Consider the following 15,224-nt stretch of genomic DNA (forward strand, 5'->3'; position numbering starts at 1 on the left):
TTTATAATTTGTCAACTTTCTTGGATGGGTGGGGAACTTAAGCATCAACCATAGTGCTAGGGTTTCATCTGTAGAAGTCAAAGGTAATGTCTGAAAGGTGTTATTGACTATAGATTACTGTACTTCAACTTTGCTTATGACTGGGGGCCCAAATAAGGCTCCTTTCCAGTTTGACTTTACATGCTGCAGATGATCATTAAGGCAACAGCTTGCTCAGTTGCTGTGCTTTATGTCGCAGGTTTTGGGCGGATGCATGACTTGCTAGATAATAGGGAAAGGGTCCTCTTACTGGACACCTCTACAAGAGAATTGAGGTACTGAAACAGCAAAAGCACAAACTAGTATCACTACCTTTCTTTGCAGACTTTGGCCTACAGTACAAGGGGAGGCAAATCTAGCAGGATTTCATCCATTGATTCCAGCTAATTAACTTTCATATTTTCCTTTTCTGTTAGGATTGAGGAAGAGCTTGGTGAGGCTCATTTCACTGGACCAAACTTCAGAAACCCAAAGGCTCCAAAGTCTGTTGCTCCAGTTAGCACAAGTGTACAAGTTTAATGGAAATTGGCAATGAGCAGATGTCTAATCGTGTATCAACATGTACTATTAAAGTTTTGTGGTCTGTTCAGAATAAATACCTGTAGAGTAGTACTGCTTGACAATTTGTTCATCAGATATGCCTGTCACACTAATGCAAGAGCTTTAACTTGTGTTGGTAGTTTTTAATATACTTCTGATGAGGTCTCTGGAAGGACATGCGTACAGCATAGCAAAACCTGGAATGCATCTGTGATTAACCTTCAAGCCTGTTTATTCCAGCATATGTCCTTGCTGAAATGAGTCCCCACCAAGCTTCCCCCCCCCCACCAGTGGGAGGAACTCTCAAATGGCTCTCTTGCAAAACTGACCCAGTCATATACCCTTAGGGGATCAATTGCTAAAGGCATGGGTGGATTAACTGCTAGCTTAGGTGATTCACTGTTCTGCTTGCAGCTATTTTATGCTGGGGAAAGCTTGCTGTTCTAGTTGGCCCTGAATACCTTCATAGAGATGGTCTTCCAAAGGGTGGAGTTGTGTGGAATGGATAAATTGGGAGAATAGTAGCAATGCCCTAGGGTCACCTTCTCTACCTACTATAATTTCCTTTTGGACAAGTTGCTCTCCTAGAGATGGTATGTATGCAGGACTACTTGTATTGGGGTGCTGTTTGTGCCTCACGGCAGTATGTTCCCTACACAAATGCAAATGGGGCTTACCTCTAGATAATGCAGGCTAGTTACTGGTACCAAAAAACAAGTTGCCAATACTGTGACATAGTGGGTGAGCAAATTGGCACAAAATTAGATTGTAGGAAAAGCCATGGGGCTGGGGAATGAAGGTATAATACTAGCTTATCCTTATACTAAGTGGGGAGGGAGAACTTGTTTATGGATGGTATTTTGAGCAGGTCCCAATAGTGCAGTTGCACCTAGCATTTGTCTCTACATTGCAGAGTTGAGATTTTCTGTAGAACCGAAGCTCTTGAGGATAGAGTAGCCAAAGTAAAGCAATGGGAGGATAGAGTAGCCAAAGTAAAGCAATAGGAGGTAACACCCCTAGGGCAGCTTTACTTTTAACTTTGAAGGCTTGGAAGTGTGCATTGTGCCAGCTGCAGTATGGCAGTTCAGTAATTTCCACTTGGTCAGTTATGCTGCATATTTGGAAACCATTGGGGAAAACACAATTAAGAACTACAGTCTAAAATGACAAGCCTGAGTGGCTCTAGCTTTTTCACTAGTAACTTAACTGGCATACTCTGGGAAGAGTTTACGTTCAAAAGCAAGTATTCAAAACTTACTGTAGTTACAGGTACATCAACTTTAAATACAACTTGCAGGTGTGTAACATGGGCAGTATCATTCTACAAGGTTGAAATGGAAGTGTTTGGCACCCTCCATAAGAGGTGTGTTGGGACTAAATGTAATGTGTGTAGAGTTCTATTTGAGTACTTCAGTATGAAAGCTTAATTTTGGGTTTGAAACTGGTGGTAGGAGGGTGCAAACATTCCCAAGGAATGGAGGCATCTGACCATGAGAAATATTTCCAGGGAAAACATCTGGCCAATGAGACTCTAGCCAGTATACGGCACTTGAGTAAAATGGCAGTGCTTGATTTTATCCAGACTGCATGTAAGCTACACTTGGACACCAGCAGAAGGAGGCTGATAGTCTGCTAGTGGCTATCCTGCTTAAGGGAAGTGCATTGCTTAGGGTGAAAATGGCACTTTCAGGAATTTGAACCACTGCAAGCTTTTAATTTAAGCATGGCTATAAGAAAATATAGCTACCACAAGGTTAAGGTCTGTGGCTGGGGGCCAATAGTCTTGGATGCTGTCAAAGAATTGCTTTTGTGGAATAATGGAACCCCAGCATAATCGAGCCTCAAAGTTTTATGGCTTGTGCAGCAAATTGGTCAGGATTATTCATGAATGGCCAGTGCTGTTAATCTGTCTTGCCAATCGCCTGTAATATGTAACTAGCAGTTGCTAACATGCTTTCTGGTAGCACTATGGTAAGATGTAATGCCTTGGCCTTGCGCATAAGCTTTTGGTGAGGTGAAAATGAGATTGGCTAAATTAGGTTTGAATACCTGATCTATGACTGAGCTGTAGTCCTAAACTGATCCATTTTTATTTACTTCATGAGTGGAAAGTGAAATGGTTTCCTTCAACTCTATCATTGACCTGATTTGAGGTCAAGAAGAAAATCCCAGTGGCTAGCATGGTCTACTCGCAGCACGATGTTCCCTGGTTCAATACTTGGCTGGGGTGCCTTCTGTGAGGAGTTTGCATGTCGTCCTGTGGCTATGTGGATTTCCTCTGGGTGCTCAGGTTTCCTCCCACATCCCAAAGACATGCTGTAGGTGGATTGGACACTCTAAATTGGCCCTAGGTGTGAGTGCGTGCCTTCTGTGGAAGGTTGGGTGCCGGGCTGGCAACTTGACACCATAAAACTCCACTGCCAATCATGAGTGGATAGGTGATCTGCTGTGGCGACCCCTAACCGGGAAAAAGCCGAAAGAAGCCTCTCTGAATGCTGCATTGGAATAAAAATGTGCTCCAATCAAAGTTTTTTTTGTTTTAAATGTGAAAATGGAAGTTGTGAAAAAATTGGCAAAGACAAACTACGGAAAATACGATTGTAGAAGCGCCAAGCAGTCAAACAAGCCACCAAAGCCTTAACGCACTTTTATTATCAAAATAAAAAAACAGCGTTTTCGCTACCATAATAAAGTAGCTTCCTCAGAGGCAAAGAAACACAGTAAAAAAAGGCGCCAAGCAGTTTTATACTGAAAGCACCTTCAATCAATTAAGGTGTAACAAGGAAATTGAATAAAAAACATCACTTCCCTATATTTAAAAACACATTTACATGTAAATAGTCACTAACGTTTTCCATCTTTATAAAAGTAAAACCTTTTAACCAATAAAGGCAATGTAAATAACAATATAAAATACAAATATATTAAAATATAAAAGTTAATGAATAATAACAAATCTGTAATGGAATAAAATAAATGATGAAATAAAATAAATAATCCTCTCTACACATTTCTATAACCTACCAACTTATTTAGCGCAAAAAAGATCTATATTTTAAAACTGGGGCGATGTTACAGCTCTCATTTAATCCTGGAAGGTTAAAAGCATCGAGCTTAAGTTGCCATTCCAGCTCTGAAATCTCTAATAAAAGAGAAGTGGGTCCACCCCTAATAGATCTATGTGTACAATCAATTCCCATAAAAACGAAGTTGTGGCCAGGGTTGATCTCTACATGTTTCGCTAGAGCATTTTCACTTTTATTATTCCTAATAGCGTAACAATGTTGGTATATGCGCTCCCTGAATTTTCTGTCGGTTTTACCAACGTAAAAAGCTGGGCAACAAACACAGAAAGCCACATATATAATAGATTTAGTTTCACAATTTATTTTACTATTGATTTCATATTTTTTGTGGCCTATATTAAAAGAATTCCCTGTGCGCACTACATAACACCAATTACATGCTCCACAGCTGAAACAGCCTTTGGTTCTATGAAAAAGTTGGCTAGATTGGTTTCTTTGCAATAATTCTTTAATGTTATTGCCCCTTTTGTATGTGATTCTCGGTTTTACCCCTAACTTCTCTACCAAGAAAGAATTATTGGTGATAAAATACCAATTCTTTTCAATCCGAAATTTGCCTTGAGTCCAAGTTAAAAGTCGTTGTAAAACTCAAAGAATACTCCTGAGTGAGTTTCTCCAAGCCATTAACCATAAAAGGCTCAGTGGTTTTAGACTCACATATATTGTCAAGACACTCAGATGGAATGATTGTTTTATCATGAATTAAGGGTCTGAAAAAACCCCTTGACCTCTTTGTTGTAACCTCTACAACTAACTCTTCTATGATAAACCGTGGATAACCACGGTTAATGAAAAAATCTGTTAGTAAGGCACATTCATTTTCAAAATCCTTCAAGTCGCTGCACATTCTAACCGCCCTGACCAATTGCCCCTTGATGATGGCTCTTTTCAACTTAAAAGGGTGGGCGCTTGTATAGTGTAAAAAAGAGTTGACATACGTCTCTTTACGAAAAATAGATGAAACAAATCTTAAATTAGTTGAATCCTTTTTAAGTTTGACGTCCAGATAATCAATCTCTTCAGCAGCGAATTTGAAGGTGAATTTGAGAAAGGGGGTTGTTTGATTGAAAAAGTCCACAAGCATTTGTGCCGCTTGTTCATCCCCTTTGAAAAGGATGAAAATATCATCCAAAAACCTGGTGTAGTAGCCGATTTTCTCCTTCCAAACTGGGTGCTTGAGAACAAACTCTTTCTCCCAGTATGCCATAAACATGTTGGCCATGATGGCACCACAAGGGGAGCCCATCGCTACCCCACGTTTTTGGATATAATAATCCTTCCCAAAAATGAAGAAGTTTGAAGACAATACTATATCCAGGAGCTCTGTAATGTTATTAATTTCATTTCTAGGGGCTTTAAATTCCATCAAAAGTAGTTCCAACCATTCAATGGCCTCTTGGTGTGGTATAGAGGTATATAAGTCGACTACGTCGATTGTTAAAAAATTATAAGAACTTTCAAACCCAATGTCATTGATACTTGTTAGAAAGCTCCAGGAATCTTTACAAATGCTTGGGACCAACTTCAAGTACTTGGACAGTAAGAAGTCAATGTATTTTGCAGAGGGGTGGGAGATAGAAGACCTCCCATCCACTAAAGCCCTCATAGGAGGGTCCACAAGGCTTTTATGCACCTTGGGTATGCCGAACATTACTGGAGTTCTAGGCTGAGAGATATTAATATATTCATAGGTGTCATGGTCAATTCTCCCTTCTATGAATAAGTCCCTATAGTATCCTTTAATCCTGTTAATACTTACATTCATTTCATTAAGGGAAGAAATGTTGTAAGCTGGAGTGTCTAAAACCAATGCCATTTTATCATTGTAGTGGCTATTCTCAAAAACAACAAGCCCACCACCTTTGTCAGGTTTCATGACTCTGACTGAAAGATCCCTTAGTTGGTTAAGGGCCTGTAACTGTTCCCTAGTGATGTTGAACCTGTTCCTTGTGCCAGCTTGAGCTTTTGCAAGATGTCTAATGTCTAATTCACAAGCATTTTCAAAAATTCGCAACCCAACATGCAAAGGTGGGTTGAAAGTACTTGGCATTTTTAATCCAAAAGAACCTTCTGCAACAGAGTTGTTAAACAATAATTTCAAATTTAACTTGCGAACATAACATTTTAGATCAATCAAGACCTTAACTCCATCAAAGCGTTTAGAGGGAACAAAAGTGTTACCAAGTGCAAGAAGCTCAATTAATTCAGGTTCTAGAACTAACGTGGAAAAATTGTAAATAGTGAAGTCACCCCTTACATTCCTTAAAATATGAGGGACGTCCGAATTAGGTGTAGGAGGAACATTAAAAACTAGTGCTTCCACTTCCTGTTCTTTTTCTTGTAATCTTGGTTGCCCTGATTCCCTAAAAAAGCTTGGTTAGCTTTATTGGTGTTATTCTCTGAATTGTTGTTCGGCAAGTTGGCAGATTGAACTTCCAAACTGCCTGCTTTGTTCCTGTTTCTATTACTCCGCCTAACACCATTCGATCCATCTGATGCTGATTTTTCACCTTCCTCATTAGATTGCACATGATTAGGTTCATTCACATCATTTTCACAAAATGCACCCACATCATTATTATCTTGAACTAGATTTAATTTAGGGTAGGCTTTATTCTGCTCATAAGCTTGCCTATCCCTAAATAATTTCTTTGATTTTTGAGTTTTAATCTTAACCATGTAAGCATCAATGCTTGAAAAGATGCGTGCATGGTCATACTTGAACCTAGCAAAATTAATATTCATTCTAATGTCTTGATCAAGTTGGTTAACTTCAACAGCAAGTTTTTCTATGTTGGTAGAATAATGTTTAACTATCAAGTCTAAAAGTTCAATGCCTTGTTTTTGAAACAAGGCTCTCAGATCAAGCAAAAACACATTATCAGAAATTAAAGCAGATGGAGAAAAATTATTTCTCAGTCCTTTCGGAATCATTTCCTCAGCAATACATTGCTTGAAGTAAGCCACTTCAAGCTGCAGTTTCCTTATTTTCAAAGTTTTAAAGTCCAGCATTTTAAGCTTATCGGCAATGTCAGCACTGTCTATGCAAGAAGACCCTGGTGTTTGCACCGGCGATTCATTATCAAGCGGTTTCAAAAAAGTAAGAAAGTCACCTGCGGTTTTAATCCAGTCTGCCGCGGATGTCACGCCAATGAGTGCCCTCCCTGGGTCAGTGGAGTTGTTAATGGGAATATCCTGTGGTGTAAAGCAAGCCGAAACATTGCTTGAACTCGTCAATGCTCGTTGTATTTGAGCCGCTGGTAAAGAGCTCAAAGAGGTGCCAGAAAGCCGTTCATTCGTAGAATTAGCCCCTTCCCTTTCCGGAAGGAAAGGAAAGCCATTGACACCACTTTTTTCAATAGTATCCAATCGCGAGTTCATCGCATCTAGCCTTTGTGAAATGGCTAAAAGTAAGGAAGTAATGTCTGCGTTCTCGGGTGTGTTAGTTCCGAAGATATTCGGACTTGTAGGACTTGCCAAGCACTGCAAGGTCATACTGAAACTTGTGAAAAAATTGGCAAAGACAAACTACGGAAAATACGATTGTAGAAGCACCAAGCAGTCAAACAAGCCACCAAAGCCTTAACGCACTTTTATTATCAAAATAAAAAAACAGCGTTTTCGCTACCACAATAAAGTAGCTTCCTCAGAGGCAAAGAAACACAGTAAAAAAAGGCACCAAGCAGTTTTATACTGAAAGCACCTTCAATCAATTAAGGTGTAACAAGGAAATTGAATAAAAAACATCACTTCCCTAGAGGGAGTTGAATGGAGCTCTGGCTAGAGGCTCAACATCCTCTTGTAAACTCTGCTTTCTGGAGGACTAGGTGCTCACCCTTCAGATGGAGGCTGCTTCACGCAGCACTGAGAGGTAGAGCAAGCACCTGAATCTTCACTTGGAGGGTAGGGTGGGGAGAGATGAGTTTCTAGCAGGAATGAGCAAATGTAAAAGCTTTGCAGTATCTAGCTGAAATCCTTTTCTGATCAATGTGTAGGTAAGTGCTGTAACTTGCCATGGTGCAAGTAAATTGGTATCACTAAAAGTTAAAGTACTTTCTCCCTTTTTGGCTACCATTATGCAGTGAAATCCCAAACAAGATGGCCAGGAATCATGTTGGCAAGAAGTCCACTTAGCAGAACCAGTCTTAAATGTTTTGCTTTCAAGTTTAACAGGGCAATGCCAAACCTCTATGAGAGATCTAAATATAAAAGATTCTATGAGCTTAATAAATAACTCTGCTTGGTGCATACAGGGTCATCTTGACAAAAGATTTGGAGATGAGCCTTTCCCTTCTGCTTAGACTGATTACAAAATATGTTCTGATTCAACTTTAGGTCAGATAATGGTCTGCAAGGTTCTAACAAATTGTCATAACCTAGGGTGTCCCTTTAGTAAAGGATGAATTCCATGCCTGGCATTTGTGGAGGCTTTAATGAAGGCTCACACTGCTGCACTTAATGGCCCTTAATCTCCTACAACTTGGCAGGGTGCTGCATATGGTACAGGCTTTTTGAATTTGTCCAGCTAACTAGGACAACTTTGGTATTTCATGTTAAGCTTGCATGAGCCTTGTTTAAAGCTGGCATTTATCTGGCCTGATGGAAGAGCCCTGTTTTTTCTTGTCTGACTTGACTGAAATGCAGCTTGTAGAGGTATTGGGCTGACAAGCCTTTACAAGAGTGCCTACCTTGCACACCCTGTGTATGGAGATTCTACAAACAAGTAGAAATCTGGCAGAATAAGATTGGTGCGTAGAATGCAGAAACCATTAAATGACTTGATGTAACTTTTGGATAAAGTAATGGCAGGTTCTACAGCTTGCATTAAATATGGAGCTAGTTCTGAGCTTCTGGTTTAAAGGACCAGGCCTACTTTTTTCTCTCTCCAGCCAACATAGCCACCTGTTAGGTTGCCATTCATGTCAAATTGCAACTAGCAAGACCTTTCCCCCTTTAGGTATTGGGCTGACAAGCCTTTACAAGAGTGCCTACCTTGCACACCCTGTGTATGGAGATTCTACAAACAAGTAGAAATCTGGCAGAATAAGATTAGTGCGTAGAATGCAGAAACCATTAAATGACTTGAGGTAACTTTTGGATAAAGTAATGGCAGGTTCTACAGCTTGCATTAAATATGGAGCTAGTTCTGAGCTTCTGGTTAAAGGACCAGGCCTACTTTTTTCTCTCTCCAGCCAACATAGCCACCTGTTAGGTTGCCATTCATGTCAAATTACAACTAGCAAGACCTTTTCCCCTTTAAAGACCAGTAGAGAATCACATCTGTTTAGAAATTTAAATGCCTTCTCTGAAAGATTATTGAGCTTGATTTTGATGTTCGGATTTCCAATGCAGCCCAATGTTTGCTGTAGGGCAAATGCTCATGATTACCGGGTCTTGGAGGGCAAAATTATTGAGCCCATACATCTGGGTAAGGATGGGTGGCCTTAAATGTACATGCCTCATGGAAGCATAGTTGTTGATTACATCACTGATGGTCATTCCTGCAGACTGCTACTTGCAGTAATTGACCTTGACTCCTAGCTTTTCTGGTTAGGTGTTTGTGACATTATCTTGGCACTGAGTAAGGCCTTGTAGAAGCTGAAAAACAGGCTTGCTGTTACCAGATTCTTTCACAGATCTACAGTCCCATGTTATACACTGATATTACTGCAATTAGGGATAGTTGCTGTTTAACCAACCCATAGTTGTACATTTTTTTTTGGGGGGGGGGGGCAACAAGTGGAGAAGGAAGTGGGTATGTTCATATACTTGGTTAATTTGACTTGTCAAAAAGCATGCCTTTGCACTTGGGTTGGGAGGTGTAGGAGCATTATTTAGTTAAATGGTGAGTGTGTAGGAGAATGCATTAAGGATGAGTAGAACATGGCCTACCACACACTCATAGCTCCAATTCTAATTGGAATGCTGCATATCTTAAAATTATTTTTTTGCTGTATAAAGCTCTAGTCCTGGATTCTTTGAAATGCTCCTGTAAGATCAATGTAGGTACCAGGTGTCTCACTTACCTTGTTCAGTCAGAATACCGCAGTCTGTTGCTGTGGCCCTTCGAAAAACAGTCGTGTGTTCGATGGATATTTAACACTGATCTGCTTTCATAATGTGTTTACTGTGATTATCTTGCGCTTGTGGAATTTATATTGGACTAAAAGGTGGTTGCTGGATTAAAATAAGGATTTCGTCCTTTCATTAGTGGCCTAAATGTAAAGCCTTATTAGGGCAAGTTGATGTACATGTACTAACTAAATGGATAGTATCATTCTGGTATATTCAACAGAAAAATTTGTGGTATGACAGTAAATGTTTGTGTCATGATAAAGCAGCAGAAAAGGGTAATGCGCTTGCATTATTTCCAGATGTTAAACAGTTGTACCCTGTCACCACATGTAAAAATATTAATTTCAGAGTTACAGCAGCAGTCAACTCAGTTACTGATATAATCTCCTGTACATCGCTTTAGACAAAAGTGTAATAAAGCCGCTGACAGCACAAAACAAAGACGGATGAGGTACATGGTGAACTGACAGAATTTAAACTTAAGACAGACAAAATGAGTTCAGAAAGTTTAGACATGATTAGAAACATTTTTCAGAAATGTGTAGGAGCTTTTAGAAGTCAGCAGAACAGATTGCTAAGAAATATCAGACAGCTTGTGTAGAATTACAAGACCAGAATCTGGTTAGTAAAGAGTTAAAGAAATTCCAGACTTTAAACAGTGGTTATCTAAGCTAACAAACTAATTTACAGCACACTCCTCTACATTTGGAAAATGGTTAGCATGCACAGCACAATCTAATTGTATGGATGAATGCCTTATTTAGATTTTCATTCCCCAAATATTTTGAAAATTTCATCCAGATAAATCAAAATACTTAAATTAGTAAAGCAGGGTGTATGTCTACCATTTTTATGACATACACATAGGGATAGAATCTCATAGCTAAACTGTTCCATTTCAAATTAATTAGTGTTCCAGATAATCTGTCAAAGGGTAAAAAGAAAAACAAAATGGTTCTATTGCATAAAAATCAAATGAGTAGTTAAACAGTAAAGAAATAGTCACAAGAGTGACTTGCATGCATTTCTTTCACCTAAAGTGCATCTGTTTAAAATGCATAAGATCAAAAGGCAGACAACAGCAAATGTAAATATATCTGTTTTATGCATGTGTTAGTTAAACCAATAGGTTTTTTTTTTGCAATTGTATAATAGCACCAGAGATGGCAGAATCTCCAGCAAAACAAGTATACAGAAGTAATATTACTAATAAAGTTGTACCAAGTACATGATGCCACAAATAAAACTCAAGTTAATTTCTCTTGCCCAGAGGGACACAAATGTCATGTTAAAAACCTTTCCTTAGACCAGAGTGTCACGGTCTGGAAAACAGCCAGAAGTCGAGCATACATTCAACTTTCACAACAATATTGCAATAAAATGCTGCACACTACAAGGGGAAAGGGCACTCCCTCAATTTTACACTCTGTATTAATGATTTAGTAATGTTTGGGAGACAACCTTGCCTTTTTATTGTCAGAACTTTTAAATGTCACTAAATTTGTAGACTGGGCTAAATGTACTTTACAGTGTTTGTATGTACAAATGCAAAAAAAAGTGCAAATAAAATTAATGAGAAGGAACCAAAGGTCTCTAGATCCAATGAATAACAAATCCAGAAAATGTATAATAAATCCACAGACCACCATGCTAAAAAACATAACTTTTTTAATATAAACATCAGTGCTTTCAGGATACAATTCTTTAGATGTAAAACATATCAAACCAATCATCTTACAAATGCAATAAAACAATTAAGATGATGAATTTAAATAAAACAATTAAAAATAAGGTCTATGCCTTCTGAGAACAGGCTTTAAGGCACCACACCATTCAATTCAGGATACCTAGCAGCTCCTAGTTCAATTATCCACCTGGTTTCACAATACTCAGTGTAATTGATGTCACCCCCACTAAGATTTTACAATCAGATGACTCTTTAAAGCCATTAATGGGAGATGTTCTGAATTCTGTTTATAAAAGGAACAGAAATCTAAAGGTTTTTTTGTGACAGGACATATATGAATAAGGACTGTATAGGTAGAAGTGGCACTTATCCCTGCCAATGCTGCAAAGCATGCAGGTACAGTAGCATGGAGCAAGGCTTTATACATCGTGTCACTAAGAGAACTTATAGTCTTAAGGGATCTGTTAGATGCCCTTCCAAAAATATATAATCTGTGGCTAAATGTGCTTGCTGTTCATCATTTTATATAGGCAAAATGAATTGCAGGTTTAAAGATAAGGCATTTGTCTGTGATTCGGCTGGGTGATAAATGTAATGCACTTTCTTTACATATTACTGAATGTCAGAGACCTCACTTTTATTTTCAGGCTTTACAGCAGGTTGTAAGCAGTCCTGGGGGGGGGGTGACATCATCAATTACACTGAGTATTGTGAGACCAGGTGGATAATTGGAGCTGCTAGGTATCCTGGATTGAATGGTGTGGTGCTTTTAAAGCCTGTTCCCAGAAGGCGTAGACCTTATTTTTAATTGGTTTTAATTAAATTCATATTAATTGTTTTATTGCATTTGCAAGATGATAGTATGAGACTGGTTTGACATGTTTGACGTCTGAAGAAGTTGTATCCTGAAAGCAATAACGCTTATATTAAAGAGGGTTTTTTTTAGCTTGGTGGTCTGTGGATTTATTATACATTTTTTGGCAAATAAAATTAATGTCCAGTAATGAATATGTGTAGAAAACCATGATTAAAAAATGGATCCCAAGTACTAACTGGATTGAAATGCATGGGCAGCAAACAGTCTGCACAAATACATACTGTGCGAGAAATTCACACATTATCATAAGTTCAAAAGTAATGGTTAAATTGTAGTTTTACTAGTTTTTGGGCCACCATTCTACCTGTATCAGTATTGGTTACCCCAGCTATAGGGAAATTATACTGATTATACATACAGCTAATGGACTGGTGTATGTGGTCAGCACTTACCAGTATATGAACCATGCTTTTTTTTACAACATTCTGTAAATCTGTGTAAACTGACAGTTTTACCTTCTAGTTTTAGAATGTTCACAGAGAGAGGCCCACAGTTTGTATGTATTGTAACAAATCAAAGTTTAGCATTTACTAAACCATGCCCTTTGGTAGGTTGTCTCAACAACCTTACCCATTTAATATGGTATAATGACATGTGTTTACTCCAGAAAACAAGGTTGTAATGCCTTTGCAATAAAATCCACAAGCATTGTCAATGATTAATGTAGGATTTCGCTAGAATCACTTTATAGAGTCATAAATGAAAATAAACTACTAATTGAGCAATTGCAAAGGGTTAATAGAACAATCCTAAGTCATGAATTAAATTCTGTAATTGTAAAAAATAAGCTAATCAAGTTAGCAGAAAAAACTGAAGCAGATACAGCTCATAGTTGGACATTTTTACAGGATGGTCTTTAAAAGGAAAAAAGTTGTTAGACTGGATTATATATCCAGTTCTGCTAGTAATGTTTGCTATCGTTATATTTACTATATGGAATTGTATTTTTAACTTGTATCACAAGAAAACTAAAGGCTTTGTTTCCTAATGTGTTTTCTGTAAACCATGATGAAAATTATGATCTGACCAAAGAATATATATCAATGTAAGCTGTGTGTGTTTTAAAACAAAAAGGGAACTGTTGATATATATATATATTTAGACACAATAGTACATGTACACTTGATAGCCGCGGTGGTGCAGCGGTAGCTTTGTTGCCTCACAGCAAGAGGTTCTCCTGTTTGATTCTCTGCTGGAGTGTGGGGAGTGCCTTCTGTGTGGAGTCTGCATGTCCTCCCCGCGGTTTGGTGGGCGTTTGAAAGACATGCGTAAATGGGTGTGCCTTTGTTGAAGGTTGAACGTTGAGCTGGCACCTCGGTGTTCGTGAAAATCTATTGCCAATCTTTAGCGGACCGGAGTTCCGCTGTGGCGACCCCTAACCGGGAAAAGCCGAAAGACAACAATAGTACATGTACACTTCTGTTTGTTAGAATATATATATATATATATATGTGTGTGTGTGTAAAATGTAGACCTTTAAAAGCATGTACATTTCTGCTTGCTAGCATATATACACAAAAGGGTTAGACTTTTTTAGTTAGAGATATGCACAGTTTGGCATTCTTCTCTAATACAAATGTTCTGTGCCTGGTACAAGTTTCAAGGAGAATTGCAGCTAAGAAACCCAGGTGCAGGAATGAGCAAATCCCTACCGGTCGGAGACATTTCCTAACAGGAATGACTTCCTAAAAGTTTAAGATGGTCACATGATTCACCTTGAAACAGAACACAATCAACAGACTGCATGACATCAGGCAAATTAACATTAAAAGACTGCTTTCATAAAAGGTGTATAAAAAAAAATAGTGACTGAATGGTGGGGTAGATCTAATTTTTGTTACCTCTGGTAGATGAGGGAACACATTTTTTCTGAGGTAAATAGAGAATAAAAAGCTATCCTTCATACATGCATTGAAAATCTTAACCTAGTACATTAAAAGCTGTAAACTGTAACAGTATCATAATTGTTGTCTGTTACATAGATACGTTATTTTATTAGTAACTGCGCAAAAGCTAATATAGTACTGAAAAAGTTAATAGTCTGCAAAGTTCAGTGCATTATTCAGACTTTATTTCCAGTAGCATCAGCAATGTCATAAATAACTTTTCATTAACTATGGTAAGTTACCGTCTGTCCCTGTACCCTGTCCCAGATAGAGTACCATTACCTTCCTTGGAGTGCCTCAGATCTCTATCTACTTTTTCTTGCTCATTCTTTCAGGAGTCTAATCAAAGAAGACATGGAGAGTCTGGTGAAGATCCTCTTAGTGCAGGGACAGATTGGAGTTCCCTTGGCATCTACCCCTCCAGGTCAGGAGATCCAAATGTCTTCCAACTTCCCCTTTACAGGTTCCTCCCCTTAGCATCAGAGTCCCTGGGCCAAGTTGTCAGGATCTGTCAGTTTCAGATCTGAAGATATCCTTATCCTCTGATGTGAAGTTATTCCTGAGAGTCACAGTTTTTGGGATCTGAAGAGCTCCCAGAGCCATAGTCTGCCTGTCAGATCTGAAGTGTTGCATTTGACTGAAATTTACAGAGCCACCTTGGAACCTCGCCACTGGACAGTTTGACTCAGTCTTCCACCTCAGAGGTCTTGCACTTGGAGCAGGAGGGGGCTACTATCCAAAAGCATGTCTTCTCTGTTTCAATGTCCTATTCTTCTCCAGGCTGTTCAGCCTTTGAGGCTCTGGAGAGGGTCTATTCTTCTCCAGTAATTCTGGACACCTTCCCTCTCAGATCCAAAGTCTTTCATCATGATAACGCAGCACTCAGAGCCTCACCATTTCATTCCACTGAGACAGCCAGTACAAAAGCCCCAGGCTCCCACTCAAGGAATTGTAGTTTCCTCTTCAGATACCTCCCCAGAGCATTCCACTGAGGAGGTCCACAGAAAGAGGACATGCCAGAGGAAGCACATTGA

The 15,224-nt window shown here is 38.9% G+C and overlaps 1 pseudogene; it reads left to right on the forward strand.

Annotated features, from left to right (window-relative positions):
- LOC122802117 overlaps positions 1-558 on the forward strand; it is a 16,613-nt pseudogene extending 16,055 nt beyond the window's left edge.
- The last annotated feature ends 14,666 nt before the right edge of the window (positions 559-15,224 follow it).

The sequence above is a fragment of the Protopterus annectens genome, chromosome 5.part0 (genome assembly GCF_019279795.1).
Source record: "Protopterus annectens isolate FY-2018-M chromosome 5.part0, PAN1.0, whole genome shotgun sequence".
Lineage (NCBI taxonomy): Eukaryota > Metazoa > Chordata > Ceratodontiformes > Protopteridae > Protopterus > Protopterus annectens.